The 21,417-nt window shown below is 38.9% G+C and overlaps 1 protein-coding gene and 2 long non-coding RNA genes across 3 annotated transcripts in view; 1 reads left to right on the forward strand and 2 right to left on the reverse strand.

Annotated features, from left to right (window-relative positions):
- Positions 1–21,417, reverse strand: part of lmcd1 (LIM and cysteine-rich domains 1) — a 132,244-nt gene that overhangs the window by 75,697 nt on the left and 35,130 nt on the right. The gene's annotated exons all lie outside the window — the stretch shown is intronic.
- On the reverse strand, positions 12,845–15,740 carry LOC129452714 (uncharacterized). The gene is made up of 4 exons (XR_008647221.2): positions 15,292–15,740; positions 14,969–14,992; positions 14,366–14,473; positions 12,845–13,941 (listed from the first exon to the last, which is right to left on the reverse strand). It is a non-coding gene; the product is annotated as an uncharacterized lncRNA (long non-coding RNA).
- Positions 18,716–21,144, forward strand: LOC141359516 (uncharacterized). Its single transcript, XR_012366016.1, has 3 exons — positions 18,716–18,898; positions 19,025–19,170; positions 19,884–21,144. It is a non-coding gene; the product is annotated as an uncharacterized lncRNA (long non-coding RNA).

Below are 21,417 nucleotides of genomic sequence, written 5' to 3' on the forward strand. Positions count from 1 at the left end.
CCTGAATGCTCTGCGGTAACTCTGTCCAGTCTTGTCGTTAGTATGCCTGCTCCCGAGCCAGTCCACGAGATGACTTCCGCCGTGTTTGAGCCTGTGCACGAGTTGTCAGGTAATCCGGTTCATCCCGTGAGGACCCGGGTTGGCTGCTTGACATCCAGTTTGGCAGATACCCCGCTGATGACTGTTCGAGCGGCCAGGATCTCTGGATCGCTCATTTCCTCGAACGAATCATCAGAGCCGAGTGAATCATCAGAGCCGAGTGAATCATCAGAGCCGAGTGAATCATCAGAGCTGAGTGAATCATCAGAGCCGAGTGAACTCTCAAACGAGTCCCCGAGTGAATCATCAGAGCCGAGTGAATCATCAGAGCCGAGTGAATCATCAGAGCCGCGTGAATCATCTTGGTGTGAGCCATTTCTGAGTGATTCTTTAATAATTAGTGATTCTGTGGAACTGTTTGAGACCTCAGAAATAATCAGACTTTCTGTACCACTTGAACTAGCCAAGTCTTCTGCGTTTTATGAACTTGATGAACTCTATGAATCATCTATGGTTGCTCTGGCATTGTGCTGTGTGTGGTCTGTTTTTTGCACATCTCTTTCACAGGCCATCACTCCTACTCACAAGCGTAAGTGCCCTGAACACCCACTCATGGCTCACTCTGAACTGTCTGTTCCATCTGAAATGGGCAGTTTTGAACTCTCTGGCTGTCTCAAGATGGCTGTCCCTGAGCTTGATGAACTCTCTGCCTGGCACCACTGGTCGGTGCCTGATATCTGGTCCGTATTGTGTTCTGTTTCTCTGGCTTTGCCAGCCTCTCTCTACCCTGTCCCTATCTGCAGGCCCCGAGTTTCCCCAGCACCACCATGGGTTGCGGCTCCTCCCTGGTCCTGGCTCCCTGCTCGGCCGGCTCCGCCCTGGCTCCCTGCTCTGCCGGCTCCGCCCTGGCTCCCTGCTCTGCCGGCAACGCCCTGGCTCCAGCCTCCGCCCGCGGCACCGCCCTGGCTCCAGCCTCCGCCCGCGGCACCGCCCTGGCTCCAGCCTCCGCCCGCGGCACCGCCCTGGCTCCAGCCTCCGCCCGCGGCACCGCTCTTAGGGGGGGGGGGCTATGTTATGATCCTGTTCTGTGTTTCCCCTGTGTTGACTCTTATTTTGAAGTTCTGTCTGTGTCTGCCATGTTTTGTAGTTCTTTGTAGTTCTTTTGTTTCATTGGTCTGTGTGCTGATTGTTCCCCCAGGTGTTTCTCATTTCCCTCTGTATTTAACCCCAGTGTTTGCCTTGTCTGATGTCGGTGATTGTTACTATATGTTAGTGTAATGCTCTGTTCTCTCTGTTCACCCGTGCCTGTTTTTGGATTATGTTTTGTACCTGTTTGTTTGAATTTACTTTTATTAAATATACTGCACTTGGATCCTCTGCGTTTGACTGCTTAATGCACCAGCACTACAATACCAAGAGCCAGATCGTCAGATATTAGATCCAAACTTAAAGTGCTGGCTAATGCTAAGTGTAAGTTTTCTAAAATTGTTATTCATGCCGGCGCAAATGACACCAGACTCCGCCAGTCGGAGATCACCAAAGATACTATTAAAGAGGTGTGTGAAATTGCAAAAACAATGTCAGATAATGTTATATGCTCTGGTCCCCTCCCTGCCTACCGGGGTGATGAAACTTATAGCAGATTAGTGTCTCTTCACCACTGGATGTCAAAATGGTGCCCTCAGCATAACGTAGGGTATATAGACAATTGGGAGCATTTCAGGGGGAGACCTGACCTGCTAAAGAGAGATGGCCTTCATCCGTCATCGGAAGGAAATGCTATACTTTCTAGAAATCTGACCAATACTCTTACTTCTAATACAGTCTGACTACCCATGGCCCAGGTCAGGAAACAGATAGATCGGCTTACCCGTCCATCTGTTAGCTGCCCTGACATGTCAAGATCACATATGTCCCAGCACTTAGAGTCTATCTTACCAGAGTATCAACACATTTCAACTGTGTCCGTTCCTCGAACAAACAAATACAGAGCACCATTTACCTCGTCTCGTACAAATCTTACTAACATAAAATTAGAAAACAATACATTTACAGATGAACCTAGAATGTTAAAATTCGGCCTTCTTAACATTAGACCCCGTTCCCACAAAATTACTCAAAGAGGTATTCCATGTAGTACTAAATGTCTTTAACTCTTCACTAGAATTAGGCTACGTTCCAACAGCTTTCAAACTAGCAGTTATTAGAACGCTCATTAAAAAAACCACACCTTGACCAGGGAGATCTTAATAACTTTAGACCAATCTCAAATCTCCCTTTTCTTTCCAAAATATTAGAAAAAGTAGTGGCAAGCCAGCTACGCACATTCTTAGCAAATAATAGTACGTATGAAAAGTTCCAATCAGGATTCAGGCCCCACCATAGCACAGAGACAGCGCTGCTTAGAGTTACAAATGACCTCCTATTAACATCCGATCGTGGTGAAATCTCAATCCTTATATTACTAGACCTCAGTGCAGCCTTTGACACAATAGATCACACAATCTTACTTAATAGGCTAGAAAACTATGTTGGCATCAGTGGTCAGGCGCTAGCCTGGTTCAGATCGTATCTAACCAATCGCTATCACTTTGTTTATGTAAATGAGGAGGAGTCATATCACTCCCTGGTTAAATACGGCGTACCGCAGGGCTCAGTTTTAGGTCCTATCCTGTTCTCGTTATATATGTTACCTCTAGGAGATATTATCAGGAATCCTAACATACGGTTTCACTGCTATGCAGATGATACCCAGCTTTACATCTCCTCACATCCTAGTGAAACCCACCAGTTTTCTAAGCTATCAGACTGCATCAGCAATATTAGTGACTGGATGGCACATAACTTTCTTATGCTAAACTCCAATAAGACTCCGAATCGCTACAAATATAATATGACAGATTACAAGTTGCCCATAGATGGCTGCACTGTGGTGCCAACCTCCACGATTAAGAATTTAGGTGTGATGTTCGACAGCAATTTATCCTTCGATAGCCATATCTCCAATGTCTGCCGCACAGCATTCTTCCATATCTCAAAAATACGCCATATGTTGTCTGCATCAGATGCAGAGAAGCTTATCCACGCTTTTATGACCTCTAGAATAGACTATTGTAACTCGTTACTCGGAGGATGCCATGCAAACAGGTAAACAAGCTTCAGCTAGTTCAAAACGCTTCTGCAAGAGTGCTTACTCGATCTAAGAAGTATGACCACATAAGCCCACTTCTGGCATCTTTACACTGGCTACCAGTTAAATATTGCATGCATTTTAAAACATAACTAATTACCTATAAAGCCTTAAATGTCCTAGCACCTTCGTATTCTAGAGAATTATTATCAGAATACAATCCATCACGCATTGCGGTCACAAAACTCTGGTCTCCTAACCATCCCCAAAACATCAAAAGTGTCCAAAGGTGGCAGATCCCTCTCCCACCTAGCCCCCAAGCTATGGAATGACCCACCAACCGACGTCCGAAAACCAGAAACAGTAGACAACTCTAAATCTAGACTTCAAACTTTTCTCTTTAACAAGGCATTCACAAAATTTGTTTTAGTAATGGTACTTGTCTCTCAATAGCTAGTTTGTACAACCTAATAAATAAATAAATTAAAACCTTTTTTCGTCAACACTCCAAAGCATGGTAAATGTCATTAATACTCTTTAGTAATATGCTGAAACTTTGATTTAGTTGTCGGTGGAGTCTTAATTTCCACATATGGTCGGGTTGCAATTTTGGCTTTTCCCATGATCTTGAGAATAATATGTCATACAGAACCGTTTGCCACTGTACGGTAGTATTAACGACGGCAGTGGGGCCTCTGGCCTTAGTCAAACGAGTTTCTGTTTTAAAGATCATATGGGGGGCCCCATACATAGACTCGCCCCGGGGCCCACAAATTTTCTAAAATCATCAACTATATGTAATACACTTAACCAGCAATAGTTAGCCTGTCCGGAACCAAGCTGACTAAAACCACATCACTGTATGACACTTGCTTTTCATGTGAACGGCCCCTACGCTAATAAGATTTTGTTTCTCTGTCCCTCTCTCGTCCTCGATCCCGAGGACAATGAGACAAACAGATCCAGTTCCGGTAAATGTGAAAGTCGGCACACCTCTAATCTACTGGCTGTTCTTCAACGTGATGTCCAGCCGATGCCTGACCAATGACCACCGACAGAACCCGCCCAACATCCGCTCAATCTCCCCATCCGCCACATTGAAACGGATAAGGAGATTAAGCGGATATTAAGCGGGTTCTGCCGGTGGTCATTGGTCAGGGGGTTTTTCAACCCGGGGAGGCAGCCTTCTTGGGCTTAACTTCTATACGTTACATTAGTAATACGTTCGCTTATAATGTTGATTTAAAGCCGCAGCAAATTTAGCTGCTTGTGCTATCGTGTATTATGTTGTGCTATCTGTCGATTTTCTGTGCTTTTCACTGCATCTATTATGTAAAGCTGCTTTGAAACAATCACCAAATTGTGAAAAGCGCTATATAAATAAAATTGAATTAAAAAAAATATAAATAAAATTGAATTTAGTTGAAACATGGCATGATGATCTGTCAAAATAAAAGTCAGAACAGAACGGGTGTCAAAATAAAAGTACAAAACACAAAACACAACATAATAAAAGAAAAAAGCGCTATATAAATAAAATTTAATTTAATTGAAACATGGCATGATGATCTGTCAAAATAAAAGTTAAAACAGAACGGGGTGTCAAAATAAAAATACAAAACACAACAGAACCCCCCCCTCTTAAGGGCGACTCCTGGAGCCCAACACTCATCAAATACAAAGTCCAAGGGTGGGTTGTGTGGCCAGGATGGTCCAGGGTCAAGGGGCAGGCTTGGACCTGAGTCATGGGGCAGGCTTGGACCTGGGTCATGGAGCAGGCTTGGACCTGGGTCATGGGGCAGGCTAGGACCTGGGTCATGGGGCAGGCTTGGACCTGGTTCATGGGGCAGTCTAGGACCTGGGTCATGGGGCAGGCTAGGACCTGGGTCATGGGGCAGGCTAGGACCTGGGTCATGGGGCAGGCTAGGACCTGGGTCATGGGGCAGGCTAGGACCTGGGTCATGGGGCAGGCTGGGATTTGGGTACACCTCGGCCTCCTCCTCTGTGTTCTCTGCCTCCCTCCTGTGTCCAGGTACTACCCCCCCAAAAAAACTTTGAGAAGCTTCTGCTGACCAGGGTGGTGATGCAGGTGCTTTAGACCCTCCAACTGGAACAGGACATGATGGTGAGTCAGGTGAATCAGATGACTCAGGAGAATCAGGTGAACCAGACGACTCAGGAGAATCAGGTGAACTAGACGACTCAAGAGAATCAGGCGAACAGGCAATGTAAACAGGCTGGACATACTGAGTAATAATCAGCAGGGAATGAACAGAATTGAAGTGGCTTTATACAAAACAAACAGGAAGTGGGAAGTGAAGCATGACTTTCAAAATTAAAGTCAGAACAGAAAGGGGTGTCAAAATAAAAGTACAAAACACAACATAATACAAGACATAACCCTTACAATTTATCATTAACACTCTGGGGTCAACTGCGGCCCAGAGATCACTCCTCAAAAAGACTTGAATTACTCTGCTGATTTTGGACATACAGATATGATTTATACATCATTTAAAACGTTAATGTGTCTCGTTTTTTCTGTCCACTCCCAATAAAAACAGAATGTTGTGCTTTTCGCAAAATTAAGAAAATAAACATGATGCGCATTTTGTTCTCTCTCCCTCAGTGAAGTCCTTTCAGAAACGCGTCAGAAAAATTTACTGTAACTTAATGAATACTTGTCATAGAAACAAAAGATAAATGGCTACATAATGCTTGGAATGTCTGATTTTAAATGATGTAAGTCAGATATTACATATATATATATATATATATATATATATATATATATATATATATATATATATATATATATATATATATATATATATATATATATATATAAATGTTTTGTTATAACTTAACAAGTTGACCTTTAGATGGTTTTACTACAGAGAAAGTTACATTCCTGTTGAACATTCCTACAAGGCTCATTATGTGGCTCATTCAACTCTTTTGTTTACTGAGCTGTCAATCACTGAATATTCAGGAGCTTTCCTGCCTCCACGCATACGGCCTTTCCCAAGCAAAAGTGTCTTCGAAATTGTAAATCAATATATTGGTTTATGTGAATGAGTAGGTCGAATGATTTTTTCATCATTTTGAAGAAAAAACTCTAGACTACTAGATTCTGTTTTGAAAAGTCTTGCGAAAAGATGTTTAGAATGAGTTTTGTGGACTTATATCAGTGACTTAAAAATTTAGCTTTTTCAAAAAACATGCATAAACATTTTTCTCTCAAAAATACAAACATGTACATACATGTTGATCATATAATATTGTAGCCCAGTTTGTGTTGAACACATTATTATGAGACTTTTGCCATTAATATGTTTTTAAGCAACTGAAAAAAGCACAAATGTCAGTGCATGTCAAAACTTCCCCAGGGCCCTAAAAACCCCTTAGACCCCAGAGGGGTTAACATGTGGAGCATGTTAGTAGTTTAGAGGTTAATTTTTTTCTAAAAACATTGTAAAAACTGAAAGTTTTGAAAGTTTTCAAAACATTAAGAATTAACATTGTCATAGGTATTATAGATCTAAAGAATTGTTTGTCCAATGTTTGCATAATCAGTAAAAAATGTTTTTTATATTCAAATATAAAGTTCTCACAATTTTATGACAAAGGTAGATTGGGATGTTCCCTTAACATAAAAAACTGGACAGTTTGGGCATTTTAGCAAAAACAACACATTTTGTTAGCTGGGACAGTAAAGATATAGAGATGAGAAAATTTTCTCATCGGTTATTCAGCGTAGGACAAACCAGGTGATCCTGGTATCATTAGGTGGGATGGTCCTGATCGGCCGTTTCTTTGTGTATGTGTGTGTGTGTTGACAGAACTCCTCGTGGGTATCTGTCATTGCGTTCTCTCCTCCCTCTTGTCATTGCATTAATTTGTTGCAGCGTGTCGTCTTGTGCACCTGCTTTTTATCACCTCATTAGTTCACTATTTCGCTTCCCTCCATCTCTTGTTCTGTGCGTGACTGTCTGAGTTTGTTCTCTGTCCTTGCCTCTTGTCTAGTCTTGTCTTGTTTAGCTTCTTTAGTTTTTGTTTTCCTGCAGTTTGCCGTCAGTGTTTTAGTCTCCAGTGCTTTTCGTGTGCTTTCATATTTTGTTTCAGATCACTGTTCCCTGCAATCTGCCCTGGTCTTCCATCCTGAGATCAGTGGCGGAACTAGAATTTTTTTAATGGGGTGGCCAGGGGGTGGCCAAAGCTACTTTAGGGGGTCCATAGTCCATAAAAGAAAATGACATGTAACCATGTATCAAGAAAGCATAAATTAATCTTTTGATCGCATTAGATGTAAACATAATAAGGGTGAATTTTAAATCTTTTTTACTGTATTTCTTTCATCTGATTTACTGTCTGTTAAAGGGATTCACCCAAAAATGAAAATTCTGTCATCATTTACTCACCCTTATGTTGTTCTAAACCTTTATTTTATTTTGATAAACATGCACAAAAGAAGATATTTTGATAAATGTTGGTAAGCACACAATTAATGGTATATCCATTGAATTCCATTATGTTGTTTTTATTCCTACTATGGAAGTCAATGGTTAACAGCTGTGTGCATACCATCATTTATCAAAATATCTTCTTTTGTGTTCATAAGAAAAAAGAAATTCGTACAGGTTTAAAACGACATAAGGATGTAAAAATGATGACAGAATTTTTATTTTGTGAACTATCCCTTTAATGAAGCAAAAGATCAGGAAATCTAAACTCCATGATAAACCTTAAACTTACTTCAAATAGCAGAGCTCAACACAAAGGATGTTTCGATTAATCTTTATTTACGAAGATGCAGAAGATGCAAAAGTTTTCTTTTTTCTTTTAATATTTAATTAACTTTAATGACAGAGAGACTTTAACAGGTTAGGCTAAGACCGAATGCAATAAAATGTTTATTCGTTTAAGACGTACAGTAACCAAATGTTTAGTATGAAAATCACCAAGACAGCTATTTTGACATATGAGCATTTGTCCGTTTAAGCCAAAAAGACGCGAATATGAAGTCGTTTAAGCTCTGGCTGTGCACGCGCACTATTGGATATGCGCCTCGCGCTTTCAAGTTCAATGTGGCAATCCAGTCGAATTAACAATCATACAGTAGCATAAAGATCACGTCAAGAATGAAAACATGGTGCTGGGTTTTGTTGTAAAAAGAATTGGCAATCTTAGACTTTATTCAGTCCACAAGACAATTACCACACTTCCAGCATATACGGTGAAAATAAATCATGTAGTATTAGCAAAATGTACAACTTCAGTTACATCATTTTAAAGATTCCAAGCATTATGTAGACATGACATTTGTCTTCTGATGGTATGAAAAGTATTCGTTAAGTTACAGTAATTTTTCTGACGCGTTTTTGAAAAGACGTCACTGATGGAGAGATAACAGAACGCGCATTATGTATATTTTCTTAATTTTGTGAAAAGCACAACATTCAGTTTTATAGACACACAAAAAATGACACTTGAACGTTTTAAATGATGTATAAATCATATCTGTATGTCCAAAATCAACAGAGTAATCCAAGTCTCTTTGCGCAGTGATTGAAAAATAAAGAGTTTGCGCCGCCACCGCAGGGAGGGTTAATATTCATAATGTTTTTTTTAACAATGTGCTGCGCTGCCGCACGTCGAAAATAAACATGGCGATTAAGTGAAAGTAGCGCATTAAATTTGGGGTGGCACACAGGGTGGCCAGTGACATGCCAAGGGTGTCCAGTGCCACCCTGGACACCCCTCTGGCTCCGCCACTGCCTGAGATGCTGCGCTCTACGTGCTCTGTATGGTCTCCTGACTATCGGCTTCGCTCTCTACATCTCCAGCTCCTGGCACCACAGTGGGCACTGCCAGCTCGCCCGTGGAGGGTGTTACTCGCTGGCTTTCGAGTATGCGTGTGACATCACCAGTTCGCCTCTGGAGGATGTTTCCCAGCTGGCTTTCTAGAAATTTGTGACATCACCAGCCCACCCATGGAGGGTGTTTCTGGCTGGCTTTCGAGTACTCGTGTGACATCACCAGCTTACCTGTGGAGGGTTTTTCCTGTCTGGCTATCTAGTGACTCTTTCTTTATAAATAAAGATTTTACTTGCAATTGAATCCTTTCTCTGACTCGTTCCTGAAAGTATGGAGGAGAGGAAGAGATCCGGGTGTGAAGATGTTTAGTAAAGAAATTTATAGTTAGCCTTGGCTGTGACTGCTTTGTTTCAACTACATATACAACATATTGGCGATGAGGAATGGCTTTTCTTGGAATTTCACAACCTCCAAGTTTCCTGGACACTCCTGGGGAGCCGACAATGTTCAAACTTGTTCAAATGTAGAATGACAACGAAATCAAATGCAACACGCACACATAATGGCCCTACTCACACTGCCCAACACAATACTTTTTACCATTGTGGATCCAATCACATTTAGCCAACAACCCAAAATGTGCTGCTAAACATGCAAAATGCAAACAATGTGGGAAAATAGGACACTTTGCCAAAGTTTGTCACAACGCAGCTTCCATGTGCAATGTGCAAGAAGTTACTGTGCCAGATCTTACAGTCTTAAATATTACTCCTACTTCAACTGTGTCACAGACTAAACATGTAACCTGTACTGTGTCTCTTCATGTAAAAGATGGACAGTTACTTACCACAGATTTGCTTGTAGACACAGGTTCAGCAGTCTCCATTCTTCCAGAGCATGTTTACCGCCAGACATTCCTGCATATGCCCCTTAAAAAGCCTACAGTACGTCTAGTGACCTACATGAAGAAACCTATTCCTGTCATTGGATTCCTTCACCTTACTGTTACATACTGCAGCCATAGCACTCAAACAGACTTCTACATTGTCCGTGATGGGACATCTTTGCTCAGAATGGAATTTTTCACAGCTCTGCGCCTTCAAATTCAAGATGGACACATTGAACCACCTGCTTTACCAGCAGAGGATCAAACTGCTGTCAACAACACTAAGGCTTTAGGCATTGCTACTGGATTTACCCACAAAGTTAAAATGCGTTCAGATGTGCCCTCAGTTCAGCAGAAACTTTGCAGACTGCCATTTGCTGTTCGTTATGCTGTTTCAGAGGAGTTGAAAAGACTCGAAGCAGAAGGCGTCAAAGACAGAGTTGACTCGTCTGCCTGGGTGTCTCCTCTGGTGGTCGTGAAGAAAAAGTCTAGTGGCATTCGTCTTTGTGTGGATTTATGTAAGCCAAACAGAGCGATGGTGATAGACAGTCACCCTTTGCCACACATCGAAGAAGTCTTTACTGAGCTCTGTGGTGCAACTATGTTCTCCACAATCGATTTGCAAAATGCCTACAATCAAGTCCAGTTACACCCAAGCAGCAGAGATCTTACAGTGTTTATAACGCATGACTGACTTTTTCGTTTTACAAGAGTCCCATACGGCTTGGCCTCAGCACCTATACTGCCTTCCAACGGATGATGTCCCAGATCCTGGCAGATAAAAAAGGTGTGCAATGCTATCTAGATGACATCATAGTATATGGTGAGATGCCTGAACTTCATGACACGAGACTGAAAGCTGTCCTTCACTGCCTACAAAAGAGTGGATTGAAGCTGAAAATAGTTAAATGCCACTTCGGGAAATCTGAGTTGTCCTTTCTTGGGCATCTCATTTCTGCCTCTGGCCTACCACCAGACCCTGGCCATGTTCAAGCTGTGGCTCAAGCTCCTCCTCCTCATGACGCTCAGTCACTACGTTCTTTTCTTGGCCTGACTGCATGGTATTCAAAGTTTATTCCCAATTACGCCACACTTGTAGAACCTCTTCGTGCTCTACTTCAAAAGTCTACTGGTTTCCATTGGACTGAGGAGGCTCAGGAAAACTTTTCCAGAGTTAAAGACATCATAGCTACAAGCCCTGCTCTTGCTTTGTGCTGACACAGATCCAGGGCCATACAGAACAGACAGTTGCATTCGCTTCTATAGCACTGACTGAGTGCAAACGCAAGTACTCTAGAATTGAAAAAGAGGCCTTAGCGTGTGTCTGGGAGACTGAAAAGTTGTGCACTTACTTGTGGGGTCCTCACTTTACTTTTAGAAGAGACCACAGCCCTCTGACTACCTTATTCTCAACCAAAGGCCTTGCATGTGCAGGCATGAGAATAGCCGATGGTTTAGGAAGAGATCCAGGTGTGAAGAAATTTTGTAAAGAAAGTTATACTTAACCTTGGCTGTGACTGCTTTGTTTCTACTACATACACAACACTTTTACTTACACTTTTCAATTAGCGGCAATGTGAGGGCAACAACCATTTTAATTATGAGTCAGTGTGCCCTTGTACTTCTAACAAGTTATCTGTACAGAAGCCCGCCAGTCCCAATCTGAGCATCGGGACAACCGTCTCGGTCCATTTCAATCGCTGCTTGAACGATGGGTTCATTATTATTCTTAATAAAAAACTCAACAACAAAACAATGACGATCTCACTCACATTAAACATTATTAACCAAACAAATAAGCATGTGGTTTTTCCAATTGCTTGGTCAGTCAGCTTGCCGAACACTCAAGTAATAAATGAAATCTGTATGGAATTATATTTGTGTCAAATCAAACGCACGCAACTTTTGCAAAAACAAACAAAAACACACATCGATAAAAGAAAAAAACACTTCGAAAACAAAAACAATCAACTAACCAGCAAAAAAATCAACATCATCTTTAAATATACTGCATTCTTTGTTTATGGTTTTCTAAGTTTCACTTTCACTAAACATAGTTTTGAATGTGCTGCAAGTGTTTTCGTTTTCGCTTTCCAAGTTTTCGTTTGCGCTTCGCAAATTTACGTTCTCCATTTTGACACAAACCTCTCGTGAGGGGCGGGCTTAACACCGGTTCGCTCTTATTGGCTTGTGAGATTTTGATTGACAGCTCATTGAACCAGAACCCCGGAACAGAAGGTGGCGGTAGTGCACAAATAAGCTGGATGCCAACCGGTGTTAAAAATAACAAGAAGAAGATGATCGGACTCTGGAGCTGCAAGAAGTCTAAACAAACGGTAATAAGAGTATATTAAAGAACATTAATGATAAAACACGGATATTTTACACATCAGCAGAAGAACAACAACAGTTCAAGATGAGCAATCGGGAGGCCCACGGCCCGGAGCATCAACACCATCCTCCCCGGCCGGACAATCAAGGCAGCACGAGGCAAGCCTGCAACAACTACCAAAACAAATAAATAATCCCACTGCAAGTTTTATTCATGTGCTGCTGGGGAGGTTTTTGCTGTAAGCTGTAAGCCTTGCACAGCTTCAAAATTTTAGGGTTTTAATGTTAACCTTGTCTGTAAACTTGCGGTTTTCTAAAGCAACAATTAGTTACAAACAAGTTATACATTTTCAAGTATTTGTGTTTAATGATTATTGTGCTTTATGTAGTGATGTCATTAAATGCTTATTGTTTATTTAACTGCCCTAGACGGCGAAACTCAGGATGAGGCAGCACTTTCTGTCCCACGAGTGATGCAGTGGTTGACAGGCAAAACACCTTCAAAATAACTGAGTTTGATCACACATGCATGCACCGAAGGCCAAGCAAATGAATTTAAAGAAAGAATGAAAACAGCAGTGCAACATGCTGCTTACTTTTACAGAGTATCGGTTGAAATGAACTCAAATGTCTAGACAAAATGTTTCTCCCAATAGTAATGTCTTTTTTATCATTTATAGATGCTGTTTAACAGTTGTTAATGATTTTACATGCATCTGAATGGTTTACAGAGTCTTAAAGGGATAGTTCACCCAAAAATGAAAATTCTGTTATCATTTACTCAGCCTCATGTTGTTGTAAACCTGTTTAAGTTTCTTTATTCTGCTGAGAAGATATTTTGATAAATGGTGTTAGGCACACAGGAGAGTGTACCCATTGACGTCTAAAGTACAAATAATATCTAAGGAAGTCAATGGGTACAGTCTCATGTGTGCTAACCATCATTTATTAAAATGTCTTCTTTTTCTAAAATGTCTTGTGTTCAGCAGAATAAAGAAACAACATGGAGATGGGATGAGGATGACAAAAAACACTTGTGATTGTACATGCTACTAAATGGTTTAAAAAGTCTTAAATACTTTTGTTACAAAAAGTTATTTCTCAAAATAAATGATTGAATGGTTTAAAGTGATTTTCCTATGAATTATTACACAACAGAAAATGGAAGACAGTACATTTTCTATGTCATGTGATGTTTAAACACACCAACAGAAAGCAGTTTCTAAACTAATCATCCATATGCCGATATATAACATGCATAACGTCTTGCATTGCATTTGTCCTTCATGTTCAGCTGCGTTGACTCTCAGATATGTAAAGCACCGGCTGGCAGACGCAGTGAGAAGGCATGATATATAAAGATAAATTACCAGCACAACGGTATAAAGTGTTGGCATGAATAACCCTGCAGATGCATATGAATCAGAACACAATAAGAGGGGAAGCCCAGCAGTCAGAGATGTGTCTCCATTGTGATTACAAATGGGAAATTGTTTTAAAGGAAAAGTACATCTGTGAACCAACTTCATCTTTCAAACATAAAAATGACTTTTACAATTTAAATGGAGCGGAGTCTTTGGATGACATCGAGTGTCTGTTGGTATAACTCCTGGACATTCAAAGGTGATATCAAAGGCTTTTGGTCAGACAAAGGACAATAGATCTCTGGCACCACGACCACACCATCATCCTCTGTGACAATGTCAACAATGTCCTCTTAAAAAAGTTGTTCCACCATCTGAAAAAGAAACAATGTGTTATAATGCTAACCAAATTTAGTTTGATAAATTTCTAAGGACCCATAATTACATAATGCCAAAGTAACTATATGCAAGTACATGAATGTCAAGAATAAAAATCCTGATATTTATTTAATCTCATGTAACATAGGCCCTATTTACACATGGTATTGGATGAGTCTTGAGACCACATTTGCTTTAAGGGGAAGGGGACACCACACTACTTACTATGATAATGAGTAATGACTTTGTAAAAAAGTGTCGGGGGAAGGATGTATTATTACAGTGTTGTTGTTTTTTTGTTGTTGTTTATTAATAGTTTAATGTCATGCCATCTACCCCGCTAGAATTCTGAATTTAAAAAAAGATGAAAAATGAAACATTTATTCTTGATAAATATTCTAAAATTAAACCTGGTCTTACAAAATAGGTGCAGTTCACCTGCCGAATCAAGCACTGTCACTTCTTCCATTGCAGTTCTTCAAAGTACAAGAGACGGCTGACCAAACATCACACCATAGAGGCTCAATTCTAAAAAAAAAAAAGAGATAGAGAAGTATGGTCAAATCGTAGCTTATAATTTTTTTTGTCCATAGTAAATCATCATGTGAAGTATTATGGAAAACAAATAAGTGGCATTTCTACATTAAGGGCAGGTAGGCTGAATACCACCAGATGTGGTGCAGATATGCACTTTTAGAGTGCTGTTAATACACCTCATTTCAAAGAGAGCTTTCTGTCCCACCAGTAACAGCAAACATGACTACCACTTTCAAAGGCTTAATTTTAACCTTATGTAGCACGGTGCTCTTGTAAACGTGCATTTAAGATTAATTGATTTGAATTAAATTTGATTTAAACTTAACATACCCTGCAAAATATGTTCTCACACATGAATTCTATGCTGAACTTGTTACATTTCAAATCTAATAAAAACATCAACTAAAAACACCTAAAAATATACCAAAGCCCCTTTAAATTGGTATTTTATATACAGACAACAACATGAACTGGTTCAGTGCCTACCTGGAGAAATGACACTCTTTGGTCCTGATAAGTAATATAAAAAGAAAAGCGGAATTAGGCTAAAATCTTACATTTGTTTTTGTATGGACAATAATAAAGATAGAATTGTTTTCCTAACCACAACTAAAGAAAGATCATTATCTTTGCGTTTCACATATCCATATTGTAAGCCTAACATATGTGCCAAAGTAGACTATGGAACAAATGGTCTGTTACGTAACGATCTTTGCTCTGCTTTGAGAAACACAACTGTTGCAGTCTTCACAAGAATAAAACTTGCAGTGGAATTATTCTATTTATTTTTATAGTTATTACAAACTTACCTCATGCTGCCTCAATTGTCCGGCCGAGGAGGATGGTGTTCATGCTCCGGACCGTGAGCCTCCCGATAACTCACCTTGAACTATTGTTATTCTTCTGCTGATGTGTAAAATATCCGTGTTTTGTCATTAATGTTCTTTAATATACTCTTATTACCGTTTGTTTAGACTTCTTGCAGCTCCAGAGTCCGATCGTCTTCTTCTTGTTATTGTTAAAAGCGGTTGGCATCAAGCTTATTTGTGCACTACCGCCACCTTCTGTTCCGGGGTTCTGGTTCAATGAGCTGTCAATCAAAATCTCACAAGCCAATAAGAGCGAACCGGTGTTAAGCCCGCCCCTCACGAGAGGTTTGTGTCAAAATGGAGAACGTAAATTTGCGAAGCGCAAACGAAAACTTGGAAAGCGAAAACGAAAACACTTGCAGCACATTCAAAACTATGTTTAGTGAAAGTGAAACCCAGAAAACCACAAACAAAGAATGCAGTATATTTAAAGATGATGTTAATTTTTTTGCTAGTTAGTGATTGTTTTTATTTTCAAAGTGTTTTTTTCTTTTATCAGTGTATATTTTTGTTCGTTTTTGCAAAAGTTGCGTGCGTTTAATTTGACACAAATATAATTCCATAAATCTGCTGCTCTGTAATGCAACGCACGTTCAGCTCGCACTAAATTTTTGTTTGAATGTAAAATGAACACATTGTTCTCACATTGATTAAAATTGATTGAATTGAATACTTAAAGCAATAAAATTGGGTTTGCACACAAAATGGCACCTCCTGAGCAGTAGGTGGCAGTAAAGCTCAATGAAAAGGACGTCAATTGCCCTAATAGAAGAATAAATATTGTTTGTTTTGGGCGCCAAAATGAAGACTCAGCACAGCAGTCAGTCAGAAGAACTCTCTCAGACGGACACCACGTTATTAAAGTAAGTTCTATTATTTATTTATGTTTTACAATATGTAGCCATTGCAATGACTTGTAGTAAAAATTTGTTTGGAGGAGGTTGGTGGAGTAAGTTAACGTTACAGTCAGTCAGTCAGTCAGGCAGGCTCATAAAGAAAAACACAACGTTTTAAAAACGTCAGCTGTTTAACGTTATTTCACATTTGGTAGTTTTATCTGAGTTGAAAACTGTCAGCTTTTAGATGACTTTTGAGGCACTTTTTACTCAGTTGTTCTATGGAAAGTGTCAGGACAAATAAAACGCAAACCAAAAGTTATTCTGTCCAGAGTAACGTTATCCATGTAAGTAATTTACCAGATGATATCAATTGACTACATTAATAATGACATTGCGGATTAAACAAACTGTCTGCTTAATCAGATTATCAGACCCGCATCAGTTATTCGTGACTTCGCTACGACACGAGCAACACTTGATTCAATGGACTCTATGCACGGCAGCGCTTGACGTGTTTCCGGTGATATCTCAGGATGCTGGACTACTTCCGCCAGTCATAGAGCGCTATGATATTAAGGACTGTTGGTTGCCCAAACAGCCAAAATAACACAGCAAATTTTGTTGATGCTTGTTTACTTTACATAGAAATAACTTATACTCCACACTTAATACCATAATGACATTTAAACGTATGAAAGTATATTTTTAAAGACGGGAGGACCGAACTTCTAGCCACCACTGCTGTGTCATAGTGTTTACAGCGACTCACTGGAAAGCATGCCAACTTCTACACTGCTACCCTGTATCTGCATTACGACTACTTTTAGATAAAACTTGCACTGATAACAGTGCTATTCATCTGTTGTTGATATACAAATTTGGTATGATTGTTATTATCAGTACTAGCGAAGATAACATCTTTGGTTATACAAGCTAAATGTTAGAACAGTAGAAACTCATATTTTCTATATTTATTTATTCTTTATTAATAACAAATGCAAAAGACAAATGGAAAATTAATATCATTGACAACAAGAATAACTTCAGAGAAAGAAAACACACACACACACACACACAGCAAACTAAATACACGGGATAACAAATAATGGGAAAAATATAGATTTCTACAACAGACTTTACAATAGTTAAGTCTTTTTTGCTTTGTTCTTTAGATTCTCAAATGTGTCAGGATACTAACTCACAAATAACCAAGTAAAAATGTTTTGACAATCGACGTGTATATGAATCTCTTATTTTACCTGCAGTTTAAGATTACTTTAACATTACAAAGACGTAATATATTACCAGCGTGATTAGCCTGCTGTTCAAATCGTAATAGCACGATGTACGCTCTGTTAGTACAGGCTAGCTGAACATATCTTACAGTTTTTTTCGATTGCTAAACGACAGTGAGCACAACCGGGGCCACATGTGCAAAACTCCAACCACAGTCCGCACTACCAAAAGTCACCTGAGCACAACTCTAAACACATGACTCAAAACAGCTCATTGCAGCCAAACACTAAACACAATCCTCACTGAGATAACACACACTGTCACTCACAACACACTGAGAGGAAAAACACTAACATCAAACACCAATACACAAAATACTAACTTTTTATCTTTACAGTTTTAACAATTTCAGTGACGTCACACAAAGTAATGTTTTCTTCAAAGATTGATTTATTTATTGATTTATCACATGACTTATTATTTTATTTAGAACATCATAATTCTTTAAGGTAAATGAAAATTAGCAGTTTGCTTCAGTAGTCTGGAGTAATTTGCAGAATTACAGTAATGAGAAAAAAAAGGTAGAAACTAAATGTACATGAAAGGTAATATTTTATATATATATGAAATATATATATGAAATTGGAATTTATATTTATATGAAATTGCAATCAGCAGTGTTTGAAAGGCACAAGGCTGAAATCAATTGTGTTTTGAATGTGTGGTTCAGAGTTTTGATAGCAGTGTGTTAGCATTTGAACAAAGTGCTGTAAATTCACAGTGTTGTGCAGGTTGTGTTTAAAGTCATGGGATAAGTGTGTAAAGTTTTGAAAACTGTGTTCAAGCAATGAAAAATGAACCAGAGTTTGGTCCACATGAACTGCTGCTGTGCAGACTGTAGTTAGAGTTTTGCACATGTGACTCCAGTTGTGCCCACTGTCGTTTAGCAATCGAAAAAAACTACAATGATTATACAGAGACGACACATACAACTTGTAACCTTTCTCGAGTTTGCACATCTGGACAATTCCTCACAAATCACAGGTTGTAAATTTGGGTAAATTCAGCAAACAACTGAGTACATTTTAGCGATTCTGCCGTCAATCCCCTTCAAATATCCTGTATCGGAAACTGAAGAGCAGCATTGAGTCAAACGCGGAAGTTAAGCGTGCATAGAGTCCATTAGAGAAAGCTTTTTTTAAATGTCTCGCGTGACGTCTGGTATATTAACTGGAAAAAAATTTGCGTTGAAGTGGCCACACCTTAAAGCTGACGTTTTCAGAAGAGCACCTTGTTGTTTTAAGATCTCATTTTGTCCGACATTGCGTCCTATGACAGATATAATACTTACTTCATTATTGCTCTGTGTATGTGTGGTCTTAATCATTTGAGGTTATGTGTTGATTTCTCCTCTGAATATTTCCTCTTATAGGTCCATTATCCTTTCATGCACTACACACTCAAAAGCATTGGTAAGTAATTTCTTTCACTTTTGTACTGCTGTTAGGAGCTAAATCTTATTTTTGTAACTAATATACATGTATTATTATTTGACTCGCAGTACTCAAATATACAATGGTTGGTTAATTTGTTTTCAGATAAATGCTGAATTTAAAAGAATCACTACTGTCTTATGTTCCTGTGTCACCTGGACCGCCAATTCAAAAACCTGATGAAACTCTTCTATCAGAAAGGAGGACAGCTAGCAAAAAGACTTCAAACAATTAATGATCAAATGACTGATGTAAGTAATATAAATTCATGGACATAAAAATGTGTAAACGTTGGAAGTACAGAACGTTTAGTATGTTTTAGTTACAACATCTTTTGGCACACGGGTCATTAAACACCTGGGAAGATTTAAAGGGGTAGTTCACCCAAAAATAAAAATTCTCATCACTTACTCCCTATCATGTTGTTACAAACCTTTATAAATGTCTTTGTTCTTATGAACACTAAGGAAGATATTTTGAGGAATGTTTGTAACCAAACCAATCATAAGCCCCATTCACTTCCATAGTGGGGAAAAATAATACTATGGAAGTGAATGGGGCTCATGAACAGTTTGGTTGCAAACATTCCTCAAAATAAATATCTTCCTTTGTTTTCACCAGAAAACAGACATTTATACAGGTCTGTAACAACATGAGAGTGAGAAAATGAGTGAATTCACTTTTGCTGTGATTGGCAGGTATGGTAGCACACACTCGAAATGTGGCCTCTTCATTTAACTCATTCCAGTGTAGTAAACGTGCACACACACCTGGAGCAGTGGACAGTGCAGCTGCCTTGCTTTGTAACCCATGTATTTGTAACCAATTGTAACATGCTGTGGCACATGGGTCTGTATACTTACATTTATATTTGTTTGCATTGTACTAATTTCCAATGACACTTTTATTATAACAATAACCTTTTTTTTCTGTTTCTTTAACTACATTTGTCTGTTTTGTACAGGGCATGGATGAAGTCAGCATCAGTGAGGTCATTTGAGGACACCACTGTTGGGATTTGTGCTCTCAAACAACATGCTTCTTGTGATGAAGAAGAGGATCTTTGTATAGTCCTGGAAGCCATGAAGGTGTTGCAACATCTTGCCATGTTGTTTGAGCTGATGTATGCCTTAAACCTGAGCTATCCTGATTTCCGCTTTATTTTTGAGGAAATCCAAAAGATTTTAATGGAACTGCATTGAGTGTAACTTTAACGAACAGTTTCTTTCAGTGAAAGGATCAGAAAGACTGTGCTGCTCATTTTTTACTTTGTTTATCTGTTTTAAGTGTTTTCTCTTATTAATACATTAACAGTTTGCTGCTCAGAGTCGATTTTGGAAATGGTTGTTGTATTTGTTTTTGTTGAATCTTTGATTAACAGTTTATACAAATGCTGTAGCTCTGACTTTCTTAAGGATTGATATTTTCCAGTTTGTAAATCCATTTAAAAAATAATAGTACTTACTGTTTTGCATGTCACTTGGAATGCAGTGTTTGTGCTTTAGCACTTCTAAATCTATTGTGATAGTAACTATTTTAAACATTTGGGTCAGTTTCACAGATGGATTTTCCTAGTCCCAGACTTTTGCAATGCCTTAATTTGAAAACAGATTGCACTGACATATCTTGACATATATCAGTGCCATTGTTTTGTCTAAAGATGTACTCCAGTGTTGTTTTTGTAAGATAGGTTTGTTTGTAAACTTTTTTGTAAAACATATCTTAATATAACTAGGGCCTAGTCATGGCTTAATCTACAACCTTTCTGGGAAATTGCCCCTTTATGTATGTACTGCATGTGCTGATTGTTGTAATAGTTATTGACTGTTAATGAATTAATGTGTAGTGATTTAAATGAATTGATGATCTGAAAGCAGTGGTTTGCCTCAATATCACTAAACATTTGTACAAAACTCTTTGCTTTTTATGCCAATGCAAATGTATTTTGTATTTAAAAAACAATAAATAACATTTGGATAATTATGGGTGATTATTCTGGTGCCAGAGACATAATGAAATTGCTTTAGAGTTACATAATCCCATAATATAAGCTTTTAAAAAGCATGTTGGAATTACAGATGAAAATCTAGTCCCCCTACATAATAAAATTACTCAAACATTACAAAATAAATGTGTTATAGTAAAGAGAAATATCACTTTCAATCAACCTATTTATATTAGACTACTTAAAAGAATTAAAATGTTTTGGTCTGACACATAAATTTAATTGAGGAAAATTATGTTGGTGTTACACAATCGGATTATGTGGGACCGATGTACATATTAAAATTAAGTAAATTGAAAAGATTTTTTTTCAGTGTGCCGAACGTGTGTCCTTGTGCACTTGAGCAACAAAAGGAGCCTAATAAGGCTGTTGATTATAATCTGATCGATCTTCGATTCATTGTCGATAAGAATTGAATCGATAAAACTTAAAGATTGTCGAATAAGCAAGATCATGCATGTGTGTGCGGCGCCTGCACAAAACACATACAACC

Source organism: Misgurnus anguillicaudatus, chromosome 23, assembly GCF_027580225.2.
Source record: "Misgurnus anguillicaudatus chromosome 23, ASM2758022v2, whole genome shotgun sequence".
In the NCBI taxonomy this organism is placed as follows: Eukaryota; Metazoa; Chordata; class Actinopteri; order Cypriniformes; family Cobitidae; genus Misgurnus; species Misgurnus anguillicaudatus.